Below are 27,585 nucleotides of genomic sequence, written 5' to 3' on the forward strand. Positions count from 1 at the left end.
AATGGAAAGAAAATGGGAAAGTTCAACTTCCCTATGTGGAGAATTCCTGATATTCTCACAAGCAGTAGGGATAACCAAAGCAATGGGCTGAGTCCCCAATCTTGGGATTTGTTCATATGAAACTTACCCCCACAAAGGATAGGCTAAGCTACTTAAAATGAGGCAAAGAGTCACACCAGAGAACCTCTTTTGTTGCTCAGATGTGGCCTCTCTCTCTCTGCCAACATGACAAGCAAACTTGCTGCCCTCTCCCTCTCTATGTGGGACATGACTCCCAGGGGTGTAGACCTTCCTGGCAATGTGGGACAGAAATCCTAGAATGACCTGGGACTCAGCATCAGGGAATTGAGAAAACTGTCTTGATCAAAAGGGGGAAGAGTGAAATGAGACAAAATAAAATGTCAATGACTGAGAGATTCCAAACAGAGTTGAGAGGTTATCCTGGAGGTTATTCTTATGCATTATATAGATATCACCTTTTTAGTTAAGGTGTAATGGAGAGGCTGGAGGAAAGTGACTGAAAATGTAGAGTTGTGTTACAGTAGCCATGTTTCTTGAAGATGAGTGTATAATGGTATAGTTTTTGCAATATGACTGTGTGATTGTGAAAACCTTGTTTCTGATGCTCCTTTTATCTTTTACCTACCTTAATGACAGATGAGAAAAACATATGGATTAAAAATAGATTAATAATAGGGGGAACAAATGTTAAAATAAATTTGTAGATTGAAATGCTGGTGATCAATGAGGGGGAGGGGGAGGGGGTATGGTATGTACCATTTTTTTTCTTTTTTCTTTTTATTTCTTTTTCTGGATTGATGAAAATATTCTAAGAGGTGATTGTGCTAATGAATATACAACTCTGTGATGTTGTAATGTGAGTTATTGTTATATACCAAGAATGGAATGATCATATGGTAAGAATGTTCATGTTTATATGTTGTTATGTTTTAAAAAAAAATTAAAAATTAAAAAAAGACTCTAGAAGAGCATAAAGAGGAATTTGAAAGAATAAATAGAAAAATAGCAGATATCAGAGAAATCAAAGATTAAAATGTTCACAGATAGTTCCGGAGAAGATGGCAGCTTAGTAAGGTGCGTGCGTCTTAGTTCCTCCTCCAGAACAACTACTAAATAACTAGAAACAGTACAAAACACCTCCCAGAGCCACAACAGACACCAGACACACAGTGTACCCCAGTCTGGACCGGCTGGACCGGCTAAGAGATTCCACTGTGGTGAGGTCCCCGAGCGGCGCGTGCTTCCCCAGGCCACGAGGGCTGGTGGCCGGAGTCCCTCCCGCCCTCCTTCCTGGGCCGGCTGGGAGCCTCAAATCAGCAGTTCCCCAAGCCGTGGCGGCCGGCGACCAGAACCCCTCCCACACACATGGCTTCCCAGGCCGGCTGGGAGCCTCGGATCAGCAGTTCCCCAAGCTATGGCAGCCGGTGAATGGCACCCCTCCCACACACGGCTTCCCAGGCCAGCTGGGAGCCTTGGATCAGTGGTTCCCCAAGCTGTGGCGATAAGAAAAACAGAGTCCAGAGACTTCACAGGAAAGTCTTTCAACCTGCTGGGTCCCACACTCAGGGAAATCTGATTAAATGCCCAGATGCCAGCAAAAAATAACAAATCACACCAGGAAAATTGAAGACATGACCCAGTCAAAGGAACAAACCAATAGCTCAAATGAGATACAGGAGCTGAGACAACTAATTCTGAATATACAAACAGAAATGGAAGACCTCTTCAAAAACCAAATCAATAAATTGAGGGAGGACATGAGAAGGCATATGATGAATAAAAAGAAGAAATGGAAAGTCTGAAAAAACAAATCACAGAACTTATAGGAATGAAAGATACAGTAGAAGAGATGAAAAAAATGGAAACCTACAATGGTAGATTTCAAGAGACAGAGGTTAGAATTAGTGAACTGGAGGATGGAACATCTGAAATCCAAAAAGAAACAGAAACTATAGGGAAAACAATGGAAAAATTTGAGCAGAGACTCAGGGAATTGAAAGATAATATGAAGCGCACAAATATACATGTTGTGGGTGACCCAGAAGGAGAAGAGAAGGGAAAAGGAGGAGAAAAACTAATGGAAGAAATTATCACTGAAAATTTCCCAACTCTTATGAAAGACCTAAAATTACAGATACAAGAAGTGCAGCGCAACCCAAAGAGAAGGGATCCAAATAGGTGTTCTCCAAGACACTTACTAGTTAGAATGTCAGAGGTCAAAGAGAAAGAGAGGATCTTGAAAGCAGCAAGAGAAAAACAATCCATAACATACAAGGGAAACCCAATAAGACTATGTGTAGATTTCTCAGTAGAAACCATGGAAGCAAGAAGACAGTGGGATGATATATTTAAATTACTAAAAGAGGAAAAACTACCAACCAAGGCTTCTATATCCAGTAAAATTGTCCTTCAAAAATGAGGGAGAAATTAAAACATTTTCAGACAAAAAGTCACTGAGAGAATTTGTGACCAAGAGACCAGCTCTGCAAGAAATACTAAAGGGAGCACTAGAGTCAGAATCAAAAAGACAGAAGAGAGAGGTATGGAGAAGAGTGTAGAAAGAAAGAAAATCAGATATGATATATATAATACAAAAGGCAAAATGGGAGAGGAAGGTATTACCCAAAGAGTAATAACTCAAAATGTTAATGGACTGAATTCCCCAATCAAAAGACATAGACTGGCAGAATGGATTAAAAAACAGGATCCTCTATATGCTGTCTACAGGAAACACATCTTAGACCCAAAGATAAACATAGGTTGAAAGTGAAAGGTTGGGAAAAGATATTTCATGCAAATAACAACCAGAAAAGAGCAGGAGTAACTATACTAATATCCAACAAATTAGACTTCAAATGTAAAACAGTTAAAAGAGAAAAAGAAGGACACTATCTACTAATAAAAGGAACAATTAAACAAGAAGACATAACAATCATAAATATTTATGCACCAAACCAGAATGCCCCAAAACACGTGAGGAATACACTGCAAACACTGAAAAGGGAAACAGACACATATACCATAATAGTTGGAGACTTCAATTCACCACTCTCATCAATGGATAGAACATCTAGACAGAGGATCAATAAAGAAACTGAGAATTTAAATATTACAATAAATGAGCTAGACTAAACAGACATTTATAGGACATTACACCCGACAACAGCAGAATACACCGTTTTCTCAAGTGCTCATAGATCATTTTCAAAGATAGACCATATGCTGGGTCACAAAGCAAGTCTCAACACATTTAAAAAGATTGAAATCATACACAAAACTTTCTCAGATCATAAAGGAATGAAGTTGGAAATCAATAATAGGCAGAGTGCCAGAAAATTCAAAAATAAGTGGAGGCTGAACAACACACTCTTAAACAATCAGTGGGTCAAGTAAGAAATTACAAGAGAAATTAGCAAATATCTCAAGGTGAATGAAAATGAAAACACAACATATTAAAACCTATGGGACGCAGCAAAAGTAGTGATAAGAGGGAAATTTATTGCCCTAAATGCCTATATCAGAAAAGAAGAAAGGGCAAAATTTCAGGAATTAACTGTCCACTTGGAAGACCTGGAGAAAGAACAGCAAACTAACCTCAAAGCAAGCAAAAGGAAAGAAATAACAAAGATTAGAGCAGAAATAAATGAAATTGAGAACATGAAAACAATAGAGAAAATCAATAAGACCAGAAGTTGGTTCTATGAGAAAATCAACAAGATTGATGGGACCTTAGCAAGATTGATAAAAAGAAGAAGAGAGAGGATGCAAATAAATAAGATCAGAAATGAAAGAGGAGACATAACCACGGACCTCACAGAAATAAAGGAGGTAATAACAGGATACTATGAACAACTTTATGCTAATAAATACAACAATGTAGATGAAATGGACAAGTTCCTAGAAAGGCATGAACAACCAACTTTGACTCAAGAAGAAATAGATGACCTCAACAAACCAATCACAAGTAAAGAAATTGAATCAGTCATTCAAAAGCTTCCCAAAAAGAAAAGTCCAGGACCAGATGGCTTCACATGTGAATTCTACCAAACATTCCAGAAAGAATTAGTACCAAATCTGCTCAAACTCTTCAAAATAATCAAAGTGGAGGGAAAGCTACCTAATTCATTCTATGAAGCCAACATCACCCTCATACCAAAACCAGGCAAAGATATTACAAAAAAGAAAACTACAGACCAATCTCTCTAATGAATATAGATGCAAAAATCCTCAACACAATTCTAGCAAATAGAATCCAGCAACACATTAAAAGAATTATACATCATGACCAAGTAGGATTCATCCCAGGAGTGCAAAGATGGTTCAACATAAGAAAATCAATTAAAGTAATACACCCATCAACAAATCAAAGCAGAAAAATCACATGATCATCTCAATTGATGCAGAGAAGGCATATGACAAGATTCAACATCCTTTCCTTTTGAAAACACTTCAAAAGATAGGAATACAAGGGAACTTCCTTTAAATGATAGAGGGAATATATGAAAAACCCACAGCTAATATCATCCTCAATGGGGAAAAATTGAAAACTTTCCCCCTAAGGTCAGGAACAAGACAAGGATGTCCATTATCACCACTATTATTCAACATCACGCTGGAGTTTCTAGCAAGAGCAATTAGACAAGAAAAAGAAATACAACGCATCAAAATTGGAAAGGAAGAAGTAAAACTATCACTGTTTGCAGACGATATGATACTATATGTCAAAAACGCAGAAAAATCCACAACAAAACTACTAGAGCTAATAAATGAGTACAGCAAAGTAGCAGGTTACAAGATCAACATTCAAAATCTGTAGTGTTTCTATGCACTAGCAATGAACAAGCAGAGGGGGAAATCAAGAAACGAATTCCATTTACAATTGCAAGTAAAAGAATAAAATACTTAGGAATAAATTTAACTAAAGAGAAAAAAGACCTATACAAAGAAAGCTCCAAAAAACTGTTAAAAAAAATCACAGAAGACCTAAATAGATGGAAGGGCATACCGTGTTCATGGATTGGAAGACTAAATATAGTTAAGATGTCAATCCTACCTAAATTGATTTACATATTCAATGCAATACCAATCAAAATCCCAACAACTTATTTTTCAGAAATAGGAAAACCAATAAGCAAATTTATCTGGAAGGGCACGGTGCCCCAAATTGCTAAAAACATCTTGAGGGAAAAAAATGAAGCTGGAGGTCTCGCGCTGCCTGACTTTAAGGCATATTATACAGCCGCAGAGGTCAAAACAGCATGGTATTGGCATAGAGATAGACATATCGACAAATGGAATCGAGTAGAGTGCTCAGATATAGACCCTCTCATCTATGGACATTTGATCTTTGATAAGGCAGTCAAGCCAACTCACCTGGGACAGAACAGTCTCTTCAATAAATGGTGCCTAGAGAACTGGATATCCATATGCAAAAGAATGAAAGAGGACCCGTATCTCACACCCTATACAAAAGTTAACTCAAAATTGATCAAAGATCTAAACATTAGGTCTAAGACCATAGAACAGTTAGAGGAAAATGTAGGGAGATATCTTATGAATCTTACAATTGGAGGTGGTTTTATGGACCTTAAACCTAAAGCAAGAGCACTGAAGAAAGAAATAAATAAATGGGAGCTCCTCAAAATTAAACACTTTTGTGCATCAAAGAACTTCATCAAGAAAGTAGAAAGACAGCCTACACAATGGGAGACAATATTTGGAAATGACATATCAGATAAAGGTCTAGTATCCAGAATTTATAAAGAGATTGTTCAACTCAACAACAAAAAGACAGCCAACCCAATTACAAAATGGGAAAAAGACTTGAACAGACACCTCTCAGAAGAGGAAATACAAATGGCCGAAAGGCACATGAAGAGATGCTCAATGTCCCTGGCCATTAGAGAAATACAAATCAAAACCACAATGAGATATTATCTCACACCCACCAGAATGGCCATTATCAACAAAACAGAAAATGACAAGTGCTGGAGAGGATGCGGAGAAAGAGGCACACTTATCCACTGTTGGTGGGAATGTCAAATGGTGAAACCACTGTGGAAGGCAGTTTGGCAGTTGCTCAAAAAGCTGAATATAGAATTGCCGTATGACCCAGCAATACCATTGCTGGGTATCTACTCAAAGGACTTAAGGGCAAAGACACAAATGGACATTTGCACACCAATGTTTATAGCCGCATTATTTACAATTCCAGAGAGATGGAAACAGCCAAAATGTCCATCAACAGACGAGTGGCTAAACAAACTGTGGTATATACATACGATGGAATATTTTGTAGCTTTAAGACAGAATAAACTTATAAAGCATGTAATAACATGGATAGACCTAGAGAACATTATGCTGAGTGAGACTAGCCAAAAACTAAAGGACAAATACTGTATGGTCTCACTGATGTGAACTGACATTAGAGAATAAACTTGGAATATGTCATTGGTAACAGAGACCATCAGGAGTTAGAAACAGGGTAAGATAATGGGTAATTGGAGTTGAAGGGTTACAGACTATGCAACAGGACCGGATACAAAAACTCAAAAATGGACAGCACAATACTACCTAATTGTAATGTAATTATGTTTAAACACTGAATGAAGCTTCATCTGAGCTATAGATTTTTTGTTGTTGTTTTTTTAATATATTTTATGTATTTTTATTTTTATTTTTTTCTCTATATTATCATTTTATGTCTGTTTCTGTTGTCTTGCTATTTCTTTTTCTAAATCGATGCAAATGTACTAAGAAATGATGATCATACATCTATGTGATGATATTAAGAATTACTGATTGCATATGTAGAATGGAATGATTTCTAAATGTTGTGTTAGTTAATTTTTTAATTAATAAAAAAAAGTTCACAGACAAACAATTCCTGAAAGAATGTGTCAGCAAGAGACTAGCCCTATAAGAAATTGTACTGGTTTGAAAGGATGTATGTCCTCTAGAAAAGCCATGTTTTAATCAAAATCCCATTTTGCAAAGGCCGAATAATCCCTATTCAATACTGTATGTTTGAAACTGTGATCAGATCATCTCCCTGGAGATGTGACTCAATCAGGAGTGGTTGTTAAGATGGATTAGGTGACAACATGTCCCCACCCATTTGGGTAGGTCTTGATAAGTTTCTAAAGTCTTATAAAAGAGGGAACATTTTGGAGAATTAAGGAGATTTGGAGAGAGCAGAGAATGCTTCAGCACCACAAAGCAGAGATTCCACGAGCCAGAGAGTCCACGAGCCAGTGACCTTTGGAGATGAAGAAGGAAAATGCCTCCTGGGGAGCTTCATGAAACAGGAAGCTAGAAAAGAAAGCTGGCAGATCACACCGTGTTCTCCATGTGCCTTTCCAGCTGAGAGAGAAGCCCCAACTGTGTTCATGTGCCTTCTCACTTGACAGAGAAACCCAGAACTTAATTGGCCTTCTTGAACCAATGTTTCTTCCCCTGGATGCATGCCTTTGATTGGACATGTCTAAAGACTTGTTTTAATTGGGACATTTTCTCGGGCTTAGAACTGTAAACTAACAACTTATTAAATTCCCCTTTTTAAATGTCATTCCAGTTCTGGTATATTGCATTCTGGCAGCTAGAAAACTAGAAGAGAAAGACTCAAGGGAGTTCCACCATTTGAAAAAAAAAGACAGGAGAGGGAGGTCTGGAGGAGGGCACAGAATTGAAGCGTACCAGTAAGGGTAACTTACAGGATAAAAAAAAGAGGTAAAAAAGGATTAAAAAAAAGAGAGAGAAAGAGGGAAAAGTATAGATCTGACAAATAAAATAAGAAAGATAGGATGGTGGATTCAGGAAACACCTTTCAATAATAACTTTGAATGTTAATGGACTAAATTTACCAACTAAAACATACTGAATGGCAGAATGGTTAAGAAATAATCCAGCTATATGCTGCTTACAAGAGGCTCATCTTAGACATAAAGATACAAATAGACTGAAAGTGGAAGAAGATGTTCCACTGAAGTTGTAACAAAAGAAAGCAGGAGTAGCTATACTAATATCAGACAAAATAAACTGTAAATCTAAAGACATCATAAGAGACAAAGAAGGATATTGTATATTAATAAAATGGACAATTAACCAAGAAGAAATAACCATCATAAATGTTTATACTCCCAATCAAGGAGCTCCAAAGTACATGAGACAGAATTGGCAAAACTGAACAGAGTGATAGATGTTTCAACAATAACATAGGAAACTTCAATACACCACTCTCCTCTACATATAAAACAACCAGACAGAGGATCAACAAGGAAAGAGAAGTTAAACAACTTGATAAATGAATTAGACCTAACAGACATAATTAGGTCATTACACCACAAAACACCAGGATATACATTCTTTTCTAGTGCTCATGGAACATTCTCCAGGATATGCTGGTCTTTATAAAATTAAAAACATTGAAATTATTCAAAGCACTTTCTCTGATCACAATGGAATAAAGCTAGATATCAATAGCCACCAAAGAACAAGGACTTTCACAAATATATGGAGATTAAATAATACTCTCTTAAACAATGAGTGGGTCAAATAAGAAGTTGCAAGAGAAAAAAAAGCCCCAGAAAAGTTTAGAGTGAAACACACAGAGAAGTTAAGAGAGCCAGAGAAGCTGAGAGATTACATCACTGAAGTCAGAAGCTGAAAGCAACAAAACCCAGGAGAGAAGGACCAGCAGACGTTGCCATGTACCTTGCTATCTGACAGAGGAGTCCAAGTTCGCTGGCAACCAGTCCTCAGGGAGAAAGCATCACCTGCTGATGCCTTGAGTTGGACAATTTCAAGTCCTAAGAACTGCAAACTTGTAAGTTGATAAATCCCCATTATAAAAGCCAACCCATTTCTGGTATATTACATTCCAGCAGCTTTACCAAACCAAAATAGTGAGTTTATCACATCAGTTACCTGCATCTAGAATGGGTAGGACATAAGACAAATGAATTTACATAGAAGGGCAAGAAACAATCCAGGACCTGGGCCACTCTCTGAGGACTTCTCTTGAAGTCCCTTGACTTCAAGGTGTTCCCACTGCAGTTGGGGAAAGAGAAATATAAAAAGAAATGCAGTGGAACTATAGGGACACACAAATCAATAGGCTACACCCATGATCTTGAGGCTTATTCTTGTGAAGCTTATGTAGGTAGCAAAGAAGCTTAGCCTACTAATAGGTATAACTAAGAGTTACTTCTGGAGGACCTCTGTTGTTGCTCAGATGTGGCCTCACTCTCTCTAAGCCCAACTCTGCAAGTGAAACCATTGACCTCCCTGCTACATGGGATATGACATCCAGGGGTGAAAGCCTCCCTGGTGATGTGGGAGATGACTCCCAGGGATGAATCTGGCCCTGGCAACGTCAGATCAACAATGCCATCCTGACCAAAAGGGGGAAAAGAAGTGTAACTAATAAAGTATCAGTGGCAGAGAGAATTCAAATAGAGTCGAAAGGCTACTCTGGAGGACACTCTTATGCAAAGCTTCAGTTAGACATTGCTACCTATCATAACCTGGTAAACTCTAACCAGGACCATTCCAGCCAATCCTAAAGAACACATAAGGCAATATATAAGATTCCACAAAACTACAACCTTCAGATGGGTCCCTGGACCAGGTAAGCCCTGAAACCTAGAGGGCCCAGCTTGTCCAGAGCATCAGATAGTTCCATCTCCCTACCCTATAGTACTGACAGACCCTTCCAACATGAAAAAGTTAGAATGGCCATAGTCCAAACACCCCAAAAAAGAAAGATCAAAGGAGATGGTGGAGTTATACAGAGAAGATAGGATTTAACAAATGAATATCATTGCTGAATGACTCAATTGATTTTTTTTTTCATGGGCAGACACTGGGAATCAAACATGGGTCTCCAGCACGGCAGGCAAGAACTCTGCCTGCTGACACACCATGGCCCACCCTAAACTGATATCTTTTTTAGTCTCCAGTATCTTATAGCAGCTAGAAGTAAAAACCTAAAACTGTGGAATTGTAACCCAGGTTAAACTCTGAAATATGTTCTACAACTTATTTTGGTGCAGTGCTTTGAAATTTATTGGGGTTTTTTGTATATATGTTATTTTTCACAAAAAAAAGAAAGAAAAGAAAAGTTGATTGTAGTGATAAAAAATATTTAAGCCTTCTAGCCTCCTATATTCTGGAGAAGTTATTAGGAAAAATCTGAGAGGATAGTATGGTAGCACCTGAGAAACTCTTGGATCTGTCCTGTAATTACCTGTTGAAGAGCGCTTTAAAAATGACTGATTTTTATCTTTTTGCTTTGTATATATGTTACACTATACAATAAAAAAGTAAAAAAAAAAACAGAGAGGGGAGAATAAATATTCAAATAAATAATGGTAGAAAACTTCCCAAATTTAATGAAAGACAAGGATATATAAGGGAGGTCTTCAAAGTGAAAGGAAAGGACACTGGACAGTTGATAGAAGCTGCATAAGAAATAAAGACCTTTAGTAAGATAATCATGTGGGTAATTATAAATGCCAGCAGCATTGTATGATAACTTTTCAGATGTAACTCCCCTTTCTACTTCTTATAGGTTCTAAAATGTAAATGCATAATATGTATGATAAATTTATGGTTTTGGACATGCAACATGAAAAAAAAGAAAGAAAGTTAAAGAACTGCAATGGACTTCTGAGCTTGGCCCCAAATCACCCTTGATTTGAATTCATGCAAGGAATCCCTGAGTCCTTTACTTAATATGCCCTTCTCCCCTGTATCAGCCAAGCAACCCCACCCCACACACACACTTCTTTCAAGACCCAGAGCAAGTGTCATTTTCCCCCTGAAGCTCAAGCTACCTATTCTTTCTCTCAAGGCAGAATGATTTCTCCTTCATCTGTGTTACCACTACATTTCATAAACCCCTTGATTATAATATACATTACATCATTTTGCACTGACATGATAGATTTGTCTATCTTCCTAGATTACAAGGTCCTCAAATGTGGGGATTTATTCTCAGGACCTAGCACTGTACTTTGCAGAGTCAGCACTAAGTAAATGAGTGTTGTGATTGGGTAAGTGAATGACAGATAGGAGAAAGCAAGAGTCATCTTGTAGAAAGAAGGAACCCTTGAGCTCAAACCAGACCTGGCTTTGGCAACCCACAAATGGCATGCAGATTGTCATTACTATTATCTCTTACCATGACAGTTGGCATGGCAGATGCCTCCTTTTCCACAGCCAGTGTCCTTCAGAGACCTCCCCAGAAGATGCGAATCATTTGCCACCCAATACCTTTCACGTTGGGGACTCCAACTAACCAGGCTCCTGCCCTTTTCTCCACATGTGTCAGAACAGGAGGAGTCCCATGTTGGAAAGTTTGTCAACCTACTCTACTGAGGACAAAGAGGGGGAGTCTAGGAAACCTCTGAGGTCAAGGGACCTGAGAAAACAAAGAACAAGTAGGACCTGGAGAGAAGAATTTGGTAAGATGAAGGTAGATAGAGACTACATTGGGTAAGTTCCAGATAAAGAAACAATAAGGATTCTGTCAGTACAAAGAAGAACTCCCAAAGACACAACTGTTTCTCCTTGGGAATGGAGCAGCCAGCAGGAAAGGCCCAAAGCCTGAGGGAAGTCCTGGGATGAAGCCAGGTAGCAAAGGTATCACAGGGACACAGGTGGAAAAGGGGCTGAGACTGGAAGTTAAACATCTAATTCTGGCTGTTCACCACAGCCCTTTAAGGGATTCCCACATAGCAGAGTTTTCTTATAGGACCTGAAGGAGATTTCACCAAAATTAGATCAAAAGAATCTCAAATTATGCCACAGGCACATATGAGAAGATCTTCTGAATAATATAATTCCATTCATCCTGGCTTTAAAACAGTTCAAGAAAAAAGTGAAGATAAAATTTTAGAAAATGAAAAGCAAAGGTCTGGGCTATTAGGGCCATTTCCCATGGCTACTGTAACAAATAATCACATACTTGGTTGTTTCAAACAAGAGAAATTTATTCTCTTACTGTTCTGGATGACAGATATCCTAAATCAAGATGTCAGCAGAGCTGCTTCCTTCTAGAGGCTCTGAGAGGGAATCAATCTGTTCTATAGCCCACTTCCAAACTTCTGGTGATTCTGGCAATCCTTAGAGTTCCTTGGTTTGTAGACGCCCCACTCCAATCTCTGCCTGCATCTTCACATGGCCTTATCTTCTGTGTCTCTGTACCTGTGTATATTAAATCTTCCTCTCCTTTCTTGTATAAGGAACCAGTCATTTGTTTTAGGACCTAACCTAAATCCAGAATAACTTCACCTCAAGATCCTTAATTTAATTACATCTTCAAGACTCTATTTCCAAGTAAGATCACATTCGTAGGTACCCAGGGGTTAGGACCTGGACTTATCTTTATTGGGGGTGGGGGAGGCACTATTCAACTCACTGCACCCTGCATGGACACTGCCTTCTTCACCAAGGCAGACACAAGGGCTCCACCTCAAAAATCATAGATAGGACATTTCCTAACCCATACACTCCTTCTCCACTCTCCTCCTCTCCACTCTCCTCTCCACTTTTCCCTCTCTCACTCTATCTCTGCCTAATGAAGCCATAGGTGCCCCTGAAGACCTCAGAGGGGTTAGAGCAGGAACTCAGGACAGAGAGGCAGCACCTTAGCACTGGCCCTTCCTTGAGCTCACTAGAGAATTTCTTCATGGCTCTGCATAGTCAATAATTAGCCAGCCTGCTAAGGTGCCAGTGGGACAGAATATTAGGAAAGTGCAAACAAAAACAACGTGATACCACATCACCCCCTTTAGGACAACTGTAATTTCTTTAATGTACAATAACAAGTGTTGGTGAGGTTATGAAGAAATCAGAATCCTCATACATTCTTGGTGGGAAAGTAATATGGTGCAGCCTCTTTAGAACACAGTTTGGCAATTCCTCAGAAAGCTAAACATAGAATTAGCATATGATCCAGCAATTTTACTTCTAGGTATATGCCCAAGAGAATTGAAAATATGTGTCCACAAAACCCTGTACACTAATGTTCATGATGTTATTCATAATAGCTAAAAGTCAAACAATCAAAATGTCCATCAACTGACAAGTGGATAAATAAAATGTGATATAACCATATAATGGAATATTATTCAACCACAAAAAAGAATGAAATATGATAAAGATTACAATATGGATGAACCTTGGAAACATTATACTTAATGAAAGAAGCTAGACACAAAAGTCTACAACCTACATGATTCTATTTATATGAACTGGCCAGAATAGACAAATCTATAGAAACAGAAATTCTAAGAGTAGAGGGAGTAACTGCTATTGGGTACAGGGTTTTGGGGTGGTGATGAAAATGTTCTAGAATTAGATACCAGTGATGTTTGCACAACCTTAGGAATATACTAAAAACTACCAAACTGTACTCTTTACAATAGTGAGTTTTTAGAATATGAATATCTCAATTTTTTAAGTAAAATTGATTGTGGTGATGATTGTATACTGTAAATGAATGAAGTGTATGATATGCTTTAAAGTGATGGACTAGGGGTCACATCCAGTCTTTACATTTCCAAAACCAATGCTTTTAACTGCTGCACCATACTGCCTCATTTGCTACCCTAGAAGAATCCTTTACCTCCCTCATTTTCTCAAACAAGCTCACTTTCTTCTCCCTTCCCAGTCCTCTGAGTACTAAATGCCCCAAGAAAGTGATTTCTTCTTCCTAAGTACAATGGTGTCCAACTCACTCCATCCTCAAAAACCTTCAAGAACTCCCAAGCATCTATGATCTAAAGGTCAATCTCCTAAACCTGGAAATCAAGGCCTCCCATGATTTAGTTCCAACTTTCTTTTACTATGACTCTACTCCACATGCCCTCCATTCTAGCCAAAAGGATTTTCCTGCACTTCCATGAAATCATATCCTTTCTTGCTATTCCATGTGCCTGGACAACCCTTTCCCTACCCTACAACTTGAATGGCAAAATCCTGCCCCTCTGCTCAGATGCTACCTGCCCAGTTCTCTGAGTTCAAAGGTTACACATTAATTTTGCTTCCTCTGGTCTCTTATGAGCCTCTATTTGGATATCTACACATTTCCCCATCTGTTAAGGCATTTGGGAATGTGTTCCTTTAAGACAGCACAATAAACAATCCACAGCAGCTAACCCAGTATCTGGCATACAGTGCTGCTCATGAAAAGCACACCAAGCAAACTGATTGAATTCAATCTACTCCCCTACTATCACTGCTTTTTCCCCCCAAGAGCAGTTTTCCTGCCACAGAAACACTGAGGCAGTTTGAACAAGCTGTTTAGAATGGTAATGGATGAAAATGGGCTACAGCCACATTTATTTCATATAAATTAACCTCTGTGAGCTTTATGGACTTGGTTCCCTTGACTACCCAGCAGTTAGCTGGCATACATTTCCAAAGGGCGGAAATGTTCCCCCATCAGGATGCTGTCAGCCAGGGGTGATAAAGAAGGGGATGGGAACTCAGCAACTGAGGTCCAGCACCTTCCTGAACCATTCAGACTGTCACCTCATTGGGACCCTTCCTACCTCTTCCTCAGTCCACAGGGGCTTCCTAGAAAGCGGAGTAAGGGAAGACCAAGCCAACAACCCCCCACTCTGGGTTTTATGTAGCATGGTCCACATCAGAGCTGACCCTGGATTTCCTAATCATTGCTGCCCCTTGGTACCTTGACTGGTCACACTCAACAATGCACCACCAGCCCTAGTATCCAGTGCACAGACTTGTGCAACAGAATTATGTGAGCCACATATCTAACTTTAAATTTTAAAAATACTAAATTTTCTAGTATTTACCACAGGTAAAATTAAAATAAATTTTAATTATTTGAACAATATCTAAATTATTATTAATTTATTTTAAATTAATTTTGACAGTGTTTATTTAAACCAGTATATCCAAAACATTAGTATTTCAACAATAGTCAATATTTTTAAAAATATATCAGTGAGGAACAAAAACAACAAATAATCAGGCCTCAATTATATGGACTAACTATAATATAAAAACTCGGTGGAACTAAAGTCAAGAGCATGGGTTATCAGGTTAGGGATTATTGTAAAGGGTCCTAGATTGTAAACTCTTACAGCAGTCTCATATATTCAAGAAGTGTAATTGCTAATTCTAAATTCTGAAATACTGAACTGTTGTATATGACCTGGTCTTTCCCAGAAACTTCAGATATTTATGTGACACCTGAGATTCAAAAGTAGAGCTCTGAAACTATGAAAGTTGGTAGTGTCACATACAGGAACAGTTTAAAAAGTTGAAAAAGTGATCAGACATCGAGTAGAGATATGAATGAAGCTGGTATGGATAGGACTAAGGTATAACAGAAGACTGGGTAATGGATAACATTGGCAATATCTTAAAACTTCACTTCTGTGTGAAACTAAAGGAAGAGACATTTATTTGGTGCAAAATTTATATTTTGGGTAGTGCATTTCCTAATTTAACTGGTGTGGTCAGTTGAGTTGAACACCATAAGTACAGGGAATCTTGAATAGGGCATGAGATTTTGTTAGGTTGTCCAGATTAGTGTGATGGCCCAATAAATCCCAGAGTGATTTGGACAGTAAATGAAGAAGTAGTTGCAGTATTCCCCTTAGGAAATGCGGAGAAAGGAGGAAAGATTCAACTTCCCCATTTGGAGAATTTCTGATACTCTCACAAGTAGTGGGGGTAACCAAATAAATAGGCCAAGCCCTTAATCTTGGGGTTTGCCTCTATGAAACTTATTCCTGCAAAGGATATGCTAAGCCTACTTAAAATTAGGACTAAGAGTCACCCACAGAGAAACTCTTTTGTTGCTCAATGTGGCCTCTCTCTATAAGTTGACATAGCAAGGGAACCCACTGCCCTCTCCCTCAACGTGAGATATGACCCCCAGGGGTGTAAATCTCCCTGGTAACGTGGAACAGAAATCCCAGGATGAGCTGGGACTTGGCTGAGGGGATTGAGAAAACCTTTTTGAACAAAGGGGGAAGAGAGAAGTGAGAAAAAAAAAGTGTCAGTGGTTGAGAAATTTCAAGTTGAGGGGTTATCCTTGAGGTTATTCTTATGAGTCATATAGTTATCCATTTTCAGTTTATGGTGTATTCAAGTGGCTAAAGGGAAGTACCTGAAACTATAGAGCTGTGCTCCAGTAACCTTGTTTCTTGAAGATGATTGTAGGAAGATGTAACATTTACAATGTGACTGTGTGATTGTGAAACCATGTGTCTGATGCTCCCTTTATTTAGGGTATGGACAGATGAGTTTAAATAAATATATAAACAACAGGGAGGAACAAAGGGTAAAATAAATTGGGCAGATGGAAATATTAGTGGTCAATGAGAGGGAGGGGTAAGGGGTATGGTATGTATGAGTTTTTCCTTTTTTATTTTTATTTCTATTAATGGAGTGATTCAAATGTTCTAAAATGTGATCATGGTGATAAATATACATCATGTGATGATATTGTGAGCCACTGATTATACACCATATATAGAATGTTTGTATGTTAAGAATACGTTTGTTGTTTTGCCAATAAAAATATATTATATACATATATATATATATATATATATATATATATATATATATATATATATCAGTGAGATATTCTACATTCTTTTACAATACTAAGCCTTCCAAATATGGTCTGTATTTTACACTTAACAGCATGACTCACATTTCAAGGGTTCAGTAGCCACATGCTGCTAGTGGCTACTGTTATGACAGCTTAGCTCTAATGCTTTGAGTGGTGCTGCCTCTGCCCTGAGCCAAATATTATCTCTAGAGAAGTCCTCTCCCCTGAGTTCCAGGTTCAAACTGCCAAATGTCTGCTTGTCAACACCACTTACCTATTTAACAGAAATCTCTGCAGATTGTCCAAAACTGCATTCTAGTTTTCCTCCCCCAAACCTATTCCTCACAACCCAATCCAGTTTAATCAATGGCATCACCATCCACTAAATTGCTGGAACCAAAAACCCCAGGAATCATTCTTTTCCTTTACTCCTCCCCCATTCACAGTTACCAAGTCCTATCCATTCAGCCCATAAATCTATCTATTCACTTGCCTCCATCACCACTGCTACTACTTCAGTCCAGGCCAACATAACCTTGCATGAACTATTGCAATAGCCTCCTAACTGCTTCCACATCTACTCTCCCTCACTTGCAATGGTGGTTTGGAGCCGATGTACCTCAGAAGAACATGTTCTTAAACTTAACCCATTCCTGTGGGTGCGAACCCATTGTAAGTAGGAATTTTTGATGAGGTTATTCCAGTTAAGGTGTGGTCCACCTCAAGCAGGATGGGTCTTAAAGCGATTACAGGGGACCTTTATAAGTGGAATGAAATTCAAACTGAAAAGTCACAGAGGGAGTAGCCAGGAGCCAAACATCAACAGAACCCTGAAAAGTATGGAGAGGCCAGGAGAGGCCACCATGTGACAGAGAAGCCCAGGACCAACAATCACCAGCAGCTAGTCTCAGAATGCCAGTCTTTGGGAAGAAAGCATTTCCTTGATGATGCCTTGACTTAGACTTTCTCTTAGCCTCAAAACCATGTTTTTAAAAATTCCCATTGTTTAAGCCAACCCATAGCATGGTATTTGCTTGAACAGCCAAAGAAACTACAACACCTTTGCACTATACATGCATAGAGCAGCCAGAGGGATCATACGCCTTCTATGCCGAAAAAACCTCCACCAGCTTCCCAATGCCTTCTAATCAAGTCCATTCTCTTCACCTAGCTTTAGCATGCCCTTCATTATCTATTTCCTTCCTTTCACTGCCCATCACTCTTCTACCAGCCTTATGTCTCAAATCATCTAACCATGTTCCCACTTCCTGTTCTCTCTGCCTAGAATGCTTTGCCTCCAGATCTTTGCATGGCTGTGTCCTTCTTATACCTCAGTTCTCTGGGAAGCCTTACCACACCATCCTATCTACAATAGTTTCCTCATCCTTAGTCAGTTCCTGTCCCATAATCTTGATTTTATTTTCTTCATAACATTGTAATTCCCTGGAATTATGTTTCCTTTTTTGGGGGTTCATTTTCTTCTCCTTCCACTAGAACATAAGCTCCTTGAGAGTTCAATTTTCCTTGAACTTCTCATCTCTGTTTTTCTAGCAACTATAAGAGTACCTGGCACACAGTAACAGTTGTATACTTATTTATTGAACTTTTTTATTAGTTTATTTATTTTTATTTATACTTGTTTATTGAACTATGTGAGAGAGTGAGTGAATGATGTTATCCCTTAGTTGGAACCCTGCCTCTTTCACCCCATTCTTTCCATCATTGGCTCTTTCTTCTTCAGTTCTCCCCAGAAAGCCATACCAGAATGCCTTGCTTTATTGTCTTTCTCAGCAATCCTCTTTGCTACATCATAGCACAGATTACAATTTTTACTTTAGTTGATTGGTTTATTTTCTTTTTCATCTAACACCTTACCACCACTCCTAGACTCTGAACTTCATAAACAGTAGCAGCATCTGTAGAGGTCATTCCTGCCCCCTACTCCCGTTATCTACCAAAAGCCTGGCAAATGGTGGGTGCCCAATAAATTTTCATTTTATGAGTAACCAACTCTTCCTGGTACCTCCCAGCCCTGCCCAGGGGAGTAAGGACCTACCAGGCCCCTATAAGGAGCCATGTTCTCAGGAGTTGCAGTTCCCCCTCACTAGGTCATTGAGGCCTGGACATGAGGTAAACTGGATACTCAGCTTGGGAGAAAGGGGAAAAACCATTGTTCCTGGGGTATGCTTGAGACTCACTCATTCCTGTCCTTGCCTTCCCTTTGGAAGCAAGGCTACCAAGAGCATACCCAGGTTGGGCTAAGGGAGAATTTCTCACCCCTAAGACCAAGCTACCATGCTCCCTAGTCCTTACCCTCCCTCCTACTGGGTGGGGCACACAACCAGGATCTTCAACCCTCTCACCACCCCTTTACCAGGTCAAAAAGCAATAGGATGTGTTCCTGAGCCCCACACTGTGGTTGGTCAGGGTCCCACACTGTCCTTGGGGGAAATCCTGCATCAGGAATTTTTCTTCCACTCAGGCCTTGGCCAAGACACTCAGGTCACTCTTGCTTTTCTTTACCTATCTTCCTGACCTTAGGAAAGCCACAGGATAGTATGGTTATTAACCACCTTCTCACACCTGGGCTTTCACATCCATGTTCTCATTTCCAAACCCCAGAATGGGGTAGGGTGAGAGTTGGGGGAACAGGTTAAAGAGACTGTTTCCACTATCTAAGGGATCTGTATGGGGACAGTGAGCGTGTTAGTTAGATTCAGTTGTCAGCTTGGCCAGGTGAGCATACCTAGTCTTGTTGCTATGGACATAAGCCAATGGTATGTGAATCTCATCTGTTGCTAATTACATCTGCAGTCAGCTAGGAGGCGTGTCTACTGCAGTGAGTGATGTTTGACTTAATTGGCTGGTGCTGAAATGAGAGATTGCAACATAGCACAGTTAAGCAGCTCAGCATTCCTCATCTCAGCACTTGGAGCTCAGCCCAGGCCTTTGGAGATGCAGAAAGAAGTCACCCCAGGGAAAGTTGTTGGAACCCAGGAGCCTGGAGAGAAGACCAGAAGAGACCATCCTGTGTCTTCCACATAAGAAAGAACCTCAGTGGAAAGTTAGCTGCCTTTCCTCTGAAGAACTAACAAAATAAATCCCCTTTTATTAAAAGCCAATCTGTCTCTGGTGAGTTGCATTCCAGCAGCTAGTAAACTAGAACAGTGAGGTTCAGAATAGTCAAGCAATTCACCCAAAGGCACACAGAAGTAATGCCAAGACAAATTGCCAGTTATCCAGTCTCCAACTGTGCCCTGAGCCTTCTGGAAGGGCCAGGGTCTTGGCCACCACTATCCACATAGGAAGAGGAGAGTAGATAAGGCCAAATCCACAGCCTCTCCCAGATGTACTCACAAAGTGACCCCTCTCTGTGCCTCAGTTTTCCAATGACACAGTAAAGGGTTGAATTTAGCAACTTTGAAGCATCTCCCACCTAAGCCACCTGAGAGCATAGGTCTTGCCTCTTCCACTGCAGCTCTGCATGTTCCAGGGACTGCTGTGGTGGTCCCAAGTGCCAGCCTGGGATCTTCTTGGCATCACTAACCACTCTTCCCAAGGGTCTGGAAGATCCTGAGGGTAAAAAAACAAGACCTAGGCTGAGAGATTCCAAACAGAGTCGAGAGGTTATCCTGGAGGTTATTCTTATGCATTGAGTAGATATCACCTTGTTATTCAAGATGCAATGGAGAGGCTGGAGGGAACAGTCTGAAAATGTAGAGCTGTGTTCCAGTTGCCATGTTTCTTGAAGATGATTGTATAATTATATAGCTTTCACAATGTGACTGTGTGATTGTGAAAACCTTGTATCTGATGCTCCTTTTATCTACCTTGTCAACAGATAAGTAAAACATATGGAATAAAAATAAATAATAGGGGGAACAAATGTTAAAACAAATTTAGAGTGAAATGCTGGTGATCGGTGAGGTGGAAGGGTGGGGGTATGGTATGCATGCATTTTTTCCTGTTTTCTTTTTATTTCTTTGTTTGAATAGATGCAAATTTTCCAAGAAATGATCATGATGATGAATATGCAACTATGTGATAATATTGTGAATTACTGATTATATGTGTAGAATAGAATGATCAAAAGTTACAAATATTTGCATTCATTTGATGTTATCTGGTATTTTAAAAATAAATTAAAAAATTAATATTAAAAAACAAGACCTAGGGTGGGCCACAGTGGCTCAGCAGGCAAGAATGCTTTCCTGTGATGCCAGAGGACCCGGGTTCGATTCCCATTGCCTGCCCATGTAAAAAAAAAAAACAAAACAAGGACTAAGTACCACATATTTCCCCCCTCACCAATTCACAGATGCCCTCCCCCTTTCCCTCACAACTGCAAGGCTAGCCCCCAAGGAAACATGTGACTAGGGCACAGTGATGGCCAGCTGACCACCTGATGAGAAACTGAACTAACAGACTGATGGACAAACTGTGTGACTTCCAGGCTGGGTGACTGGCTGACTGGACTGACTGACTGATTTAACATGTCTCACTAGATTGACAGGCTGACTAGATGGACTGACTGAGTGACTGACGGGCTTGATTGACAAGCTGACCGGCATGCTAACTTACTAGACTGACCTACAGGGTGGCTAAATTGACTGGCTGGCTAACTAGACTGACTGGCTGACTGACTGGATTAACTGAATGAATGAATGAATAAACAGATAGGCTGACTGGATTGACTGGCACTGGCTGTTTCCTGAGGTGCTGTGGGAGGCCGTCAGACTCCGAGCCCCCAGTTTCCTTTTTGTGTTCATTTCATGACAGCTCACCCGACGTCTTCCACCAGGAACCGGTCCCCAAACCAAAGGACACTGAGCTGGGTAGTAGCGGCTCCTTCCAGGGCCGGAGTTTGTAGCCCTGCACAGCTCTGACGCGCCATTTCCCGGCAGTTCCTGGAAGCGGGAGGCGGGGTCTCAGCAGAGGCGGGGCTGGGAGCTGGTGGGGCGGGACTAGAAGAGCGGAAGAGGGCTTGAGGGGCCGAGCCTGGCCAAAAAGAGCCCAGTAAAGGGTGGAGGAAATGGGAGGGGCGGGTCTAAGGGGCAGAGACCGGCGGTGGGCGGCAATTCTGAAAAGCGGCAAAGGCTCGCCCAAGGGTTCCGGTTCCCGGTCTCCCGGATGTTGCCCACCTTTCCTTGGCCCTAGGCCTCCTTCTCCTCCCCAGTTGGAATGGACTGGTCACCTCCGGAGCCTGAGTCGCACTGCAGACCTGTCTGGTAACCAAGTGGGCTGAGAGAAGTTCCCTTAGCTCTCCTGGCAAGTCTTGGCATCCCCCACGGGCTCGGGCCTGGCTGGAATGAAGAGCGGTGGGCAAGTGGCCTCGCTCAGCAGGAAACTCCACCGTTCCAGGCCGTCCAGAAATCATTGAGGTCTCTGCAAGGGCCTTGGAGGGGTGGGGTGTCGAGGGAGCAGTTGGGCAAAAGAACCGGCGAATTTGCATGGTCTCCGTTACTGGGCCCAGAATTACTCCTCTACCCTCACTTGTTCCCTCTCTCCATCCCGCTGTTCCTCAGCAATTCACCTGCAAATTCTCACCTGGCTTCCAAGGAACTGTGTCCGGCAAGCCCTCAAGGTGGCAGCAAAGCCCGAGAGAGTGATCTCAGAACGCCTCTTCCCTCTACCATATTCCTAGAAAGGTGGGAAGAGATGAAACCACTTCACAGAGGAGGAAACTGACAGCAAGAGTGGAAGGAAAATGCTCTGTGTCACTCTGCTTTGGATCTTGAATTACTCTTCACCCCAAAAGAAGAGGAAATTGGACAAAGAGAGGAAAGGCTAACAGGGAGAGGTCACAGGTGCAGTTAGAACTGCCCTGCCCAGATGAAATGACCTTGGGGATATCTCACCTCTCTGAGACTCGGTTTCCTTACTTGTAAAATAGGAACACGAATGGTACCTGCTTCTCAGGATGTTTTAAGGATTCGCTGAGATGCTGCATTGAATTCATTCAATACAGTGCCTGGTATGCAGTAAGTGCTCAATAAATGGTCACATTGTATAAATGTAAAACAGTGTTCCACAGTTCACCAAAACCACATCCAGTTGGTATTAGAGTTGGATGGTTAGTTTTATGTGTCAACTTGGTTAAGTTACAGTTCACTCAAACAGCAGTCTAAGTGTTGCTGAGAAGATATTTTGTAGATGCAATTAAAGTCCACAGCCAGTTGATATTTTAAAGGAAGCATCCTAGATGACCTGGGGGTTGAGGGTGGGGGCTCATTCAATCAGTTGAAGAGCCTTAAAATGAGATCTGAGGCTTCCCTAAAGAAGAAATTCTGCCTGCAGACAGGAGCCTCAGCCTGTGCCTGAGAGTTCCAGCCCACCCTTCCTCACAGTCTGCCCTACACTTTCCAGATTTTCCTAGCTGAACTCCACAATCAGGTAAGTCAATTCCTTACAAAATCTCTTTATATGTATTTCCAACTGGTTCTGTTTCTCTGGTTGGCCTTGACTGATACAAAAAGAGGGACGTGTGTACATGCTGGTGTTCCAATACTCATATTTACTCCTTTTTAAGATCAAGATACTTTGTGCATTGGGGGTTGTAGAGTTGGAGGCTATAGAAAAAACATGGTTGTTTATTGGTGGGGTTGGGGCTTGGGATGTTAGGTATGCAAGGACAGAGGGCCCCTTACCCCTCTGCCACCCCTGCCACCAGCCCTTAGCCTCATGGGTACCTGCTTGTTTCCAGCCTTTCTCTGCAGCCTCCTCTTCCCAAAGGAGGTCAGGCTCAGCCTCTTCCCCCCCTGCAGAGGTGTAGGATTGGGGGTGAGAGATAGGAGCTGTGCTGTCTCCACAGGAGCCAGATGGTGAAGAGGAGGCTTTTTTTTTTTTTTGCATGGGCAGGCAGCGGGAATCGAAGCCGAGTCTCTGGCATGGCAGGCGAGAAACCTGCCACTGTGCACTGCCCAAGCCCTACTTTTTAGGAGTGCATTACACATTGTGAATTTAACAAAAGAACATTATTCAGTGTTTAAAAACTTGTACATGGAATCTGTCCATCCATCAGCTGTTATAAGAGCCAGTTAATCAAAGTCTATTAATTGCCCTTTTAGACATTACCAAATTACTTCAACCTCATTAATCTCTCCTGGTTGAAAAAAAAAAAGAATGAGGTATCTGGCTACATCCAACTCTAGACTATATTATATATTCTTTGAAGGCTAAGACAGCTGACTGGCAGTCAGAAAAAAGCCATCAAATTTTGAAAGTGGTATCTTATAGTCCATGTTTGAATTGGTATTGAACATATTTTAAGACACTTGAGAAAGATAGGATGGCTGCATCATGACACAACTGCTCTGTAGACAATTCAGTCTCTTTCCCCAAGATCTGCTTATATATGCAGCTCTATGAACGTGTCTTCCCCCATGTGGAAATATGCACCTACTTTCATTCAGGGATTTAATTTACTTTGAAAATCAATTTCATTTAGCATGCACCATGATCTCAATATTTAATGGATGTGTTAACAGAATTGATATCCTGAAAAGTTCTGCTAAAAACTAGAAATCTGACATCTTGTCTCTCCAAAATGTAAAGGGTACAAAAATATACTGAGGTGTAAAATGTAACAAAACTGAAAAGCAAAAGCTTAAAAATCAATTAGCTCACATTTAATGTCTGAGGGAATGACTGGCTAGGATAATATTTTGAAAGTCTTAAAAACAATTGTATGTCTATCTTTGGTACAATCTAGAAGTAGAATGATAGACACTTTGGATAATAGAGTAACACATTTTTGGGGGGCTATGAGAACAACATAATGGATATATTACCAGTCCCACAGATGTTTTTATTAAATCTTTATTAATTGTGTAAATTATGATGCCAGAATTTGTACTAGCTACTGACAGAAAAAAAGAAATCCAGGACTTGGTAACCTCATTTCCTAAAATTCAATCTTCTGAGTATTGGCACTGGGTAGGCCATGAATTCTGCAAAAGGGAGCAAAGGGCTCAATTCAGCAGCATCTCTTCTGGCAGGGACCCAGCCCACTGAGCTGCCTGACACAGGAGACCACATTGGAGGTCTGGGCTATGCCAAAGAGAAGAAGTGACAAAAAGTCACTATTAAATTTCCACATGAATAAGGCCACTTTCCAATGCCTTTGCAAAGAGCTGACAGATCTGATTATACCGATAGGTTGCCCATCTGTAAGGAGAAATTGATGTGCACAGGGAAACTGCTATTGTTTTCAGAGCCCTGCTGTAAACAGGAAATGCTGATTTTTGCTGCAGTGGGGTGGGGCAAGATTGGCAAAAGTTGTCAGTGCAGGTGAGAAATGGTGAGCCAGATCTTAATTTAAAGAATCAGTAATTTTCTCTTATCTGGACATAGTTAAAAAAAAAAACATTTCAGTCAATCCCTGAGTATAATCTAAAACAGAATTTGAGAAGAAAGAACCATCTATTTATGTTGGATGATGCTTTATGTTCTAAATGAACACTATGGTAAAACCTTGCACCTCTGTGCAAGGTGCTAAAACCCCATACCTAAGTGCTGGTTTACAGAGGGCCTCTGGGATCTAACTTAGCAGAAAGTCACTCATCTTGGCTGGAATTAACTGTCACTATTTTACATAGCAATTTAGGGAGAACTGGCTGGTTAGATTAAGATAACTCCTTGAGTGTATGCTAGACAGTTAAACCAAGAAAAAAGCAATGAGGAATGATTTGTCAAGATGAAATTTTTATGGTTATAAAAGTATGCTTAAATGGAAAAGAATGAAATAATGTCAAAGACACACAGAAGACAAGTAGTCTGTATGGAATCTAAAATAGCAAAGAATAATGGGAGAATGGAGATTTATAAATACTACTCTCTCTTATTTAGGAAAAATGGTGCACTGACTGTAATCAGTGTGTACTGATGCACTGACCAGAAAAGGGTTCTAGTGTGGAAAAGAGCAATTCAATTTTTCCTAACTGTTTTCCTTGGAATACAAGCCATTTGATTAAAATGAAGCAAAGAAAAAAGGCTTATCATCTATAAGAAAATACTTCAGAAAATACTGTGTGCTCTATTCTCTACTGACAGACTGATAATCTGCATTAGCATATTTAGGCTCTAGGGAAACGTCTGCAATAAGAAAGGTTTTGTTTCATCAAGACATTTTCAAACATATTAACCATATGGATGCCCTGTTTCTCCGACTGCAAACAACCATTAGTGTTCTTGAAACTCTAACAGGTGACACGTTTTGAAATTGTTAAATTAATATATAATTCTTATATATATTGTTATATTATGCTACCTTTATGATAACATTCTTTATAAACCAACTCCTTTCATCCTAACATACCCAACATCTCTATAAAGCAATATGGACTTGGGATGACTCGACATGTCTGCAAAACAATGCACAGGCCAAGGGCCTGCTCCAGATTTAAGGCCAGATATAATGTCCCACTGCTTCTCCCAGCTCTTCCTATCTCTACTGGAACTGCTAAACTGGGTCCTGAAAACAGAAGCTGAGATTCTGAAGTAGAATTCCTGATTAATTTTGAGATTTTCTCTGTCTCCACACATTCCCTTCGCTGGTTTCTTATGAAAAATCAGGTGCATTAAAAACAAAAGGATCAGGTGTCTCAGTGGCAGAATTCTTGCCTGCCATGCCAGAGACCTGGGTTCAATTCCTGGAGAATACTCATATCCACCCCTCCACCCCCCCAAAAAAGGATGGGGACAATAAGAGAGATATGGTTTTATTAATTTATTCTAATATTTAAAAAAGTGTTAAGACCTTATTCATGAAGGGAAGAAGGAATGGACAGGAAAAGCAATAAAAACCACAAATTGCCTGTTTTTGGTTCTGTAGTCTTCATGGTTTGGGGGCCCTCTCAACTACAAAAGCTGAGACACAAACAATGGTGACTAATAATAAAATGGGATAATAGGTGAATTGTGGCCAAATACTTAGACTCACTGGAGTTGGCAATTTTTTTTTCTTAAAGGTCCAGAAAGTAAATGTTTCAGGGTTTGTGGGGCCAAAAGGCAAAATTGAGGATATTCTATAGGTATGTATATGTTTATATAACCATTCAACATTAATCACTTTAAAATGTAAAATATAGCTCATCGTCTATAAAAAAATAAAACATAAACAGGCAATTAACAGAATTTATCCCATAGATTAGGGCATGGGCTGTGGGGCCAGACCTTTTGGGTTCTATTGCCTATATGCACCTGTGAAACTGATTTGGGAAAATGCTTAATCTCTCTCTCTCAGTTTCTTCATCTATGAAATGAGGATAATAATACACCCCAAATTCTTTAGTTGTGAGACTTACTTAGCCAATACTGTAAAGTACCAGCATGCTGCCTGACACAGTGAATACTCAGTAAACATTTATTATCACTTTTTAATAAATGATTCATCTTAGTCCCTAAAAAAAAAGATAGCATCCTGGGATATACTCCAATATGCTCGTTGAATGATAAAATCAAAGAGTGGGGTTGTTTAGTATGCTGGGAAACCCACAGGGGTGTTCTGGATATTTGAACATAATCCATTAAAGTGTTGCTCTATACAAGGAAGAAAAGCCATTGACCTAGTAAATTAGGATGCTTGGGTTCTAATAATGGTCCTGCCCTGGCTCTTAACAGGATGAGTAGTCACTTTGTGCCTCATCTAACCCATGAAAAATAGAGATAGCAATACTTTATGAACTCAGGAAGCACATGTGTGCTATAAAATTTTAAGCCTGAAAGCAGTAAGAAAGAGAACTGCTAGGTTCCAGAATATAATATAAAATTTAATATAACTTGAATCCTCTCAGTTTACCTGAAGACTGTCACAGAGCTTTGTAGTAGATCTGAGAAAGTTCCTAGGAGACAGCTGGTCCATAATTGTGCTGGGGCAAACCCTCAGCCTTGGATCTGCCTTTTGAACAGGGAATAAGGCTGGAAAACTTCATTGAGCATGCAGCTTATTGGCTTGGAATTTTTAT

General features: G+C 40.1%; 1 protein-coding gene across 1 annotated transcript in view; it reads right to left on the minus strand.

Annotated features, from left to right (window-relative positions):
• The window catches only part of LOC143673293 (uncharacterized), a 233,802-nt gene extending 211,721 nt beyond the window's left edge, over positions 1 to 22,081 (minus strand). The window contains 3 exon segments of the mRNA XM_077147610.1: positions 20,058 to 20,194; positions 21,406 to 21,528; positions 21,763 to 22,081. The gene's annotated coding sequence lies outside the window, so the exon portion shown is untranslated.
• Positions 22,082 to 27,585: the final 5,504 nt, after the last annotated feature.

Source organism: Tamandua tetradactyla, unplaced genomic scaffold (genome assembly GCF_023851605.1).
Source record: "Tamandua tetradactyla isolate mTamTet1 unplaced genomic scaffold, mTamTet1.pri scaffold_83_ctg1, whole genome shotgun sequence".
Taxonomy (NCBI): domain Eukaryota; kingdom Metazoa; phylum Chordata; class Mammalia; order Pilosa; family Myrmecophagidae; genus Tamandua; species Tamandua tetradactyla.